Raw genomic sequence first — 604 nt, forward strand, 5'->3', positions numbered from 1 at the left:
GCTCCCTATTTTATAACGGAAACTGTTTGCCTTCACATTATCAGTCTTTGCCTTCACATTGTCACTGTTTGCCTTCACACTAGCAGGAAACCGCCACCCACGAGTAAGAAACAACCTTGTAGAGAACACGAAGTTTTTTGATAAACCACACCTGTTTTCTTGACAAGATAAGGATGATATTTCCTTTTTTGTATGCTTCATGATGTGTATAAATAAAGCCAGACTGCACCAAGGAGGTGTGTGAGTCTCTCCCTGAGTCTCTCACCCGTGCACGTTAAAAACTGCTCTAAGTGTCTGAGTGATATTTCATTGCATCTGAGTACTTTGATAATAGAATATCTTTAACACAAGCAACATGCTTCAGAGCTTTTTCAGAAAGTTCTGGTGCTGCTAAAACAAAGCCGCCAGTTACAGCTGGGAGAAAGCTTTCAGTGAGCTCTCCGGGATGATGAGCTACAGTGAAGATCAATGGGGAGACGCAGACGGATGCAACAGCTGTTTTTTAAGAGTTTTAAAACACGACTGTTGGGAATAATCTGCCCAACAGTCGTGTTTGATGGCAATGAGGCATGTTGTATAGAGCGCTTTGAGTACTCCGGGAGAG

The sequence above is a fragment of the Haplochromis burtoni genome, unplaced genomic scaffold (genome assembly GCF_018398535.1).
Source record: "Haplochromis burtoni strain Fernald_Lab_line unplaced genomic scaffold, NCSU_Asbu1 Contig_1, whole genome shotgun sequence".
Classification (NCBI taxonomy): Eukaryota; Metazoa; Chordata; class Actinopteri; order Cichliformes; family Cichlidae; genus Haplochromis; species Haplochromis burtoni.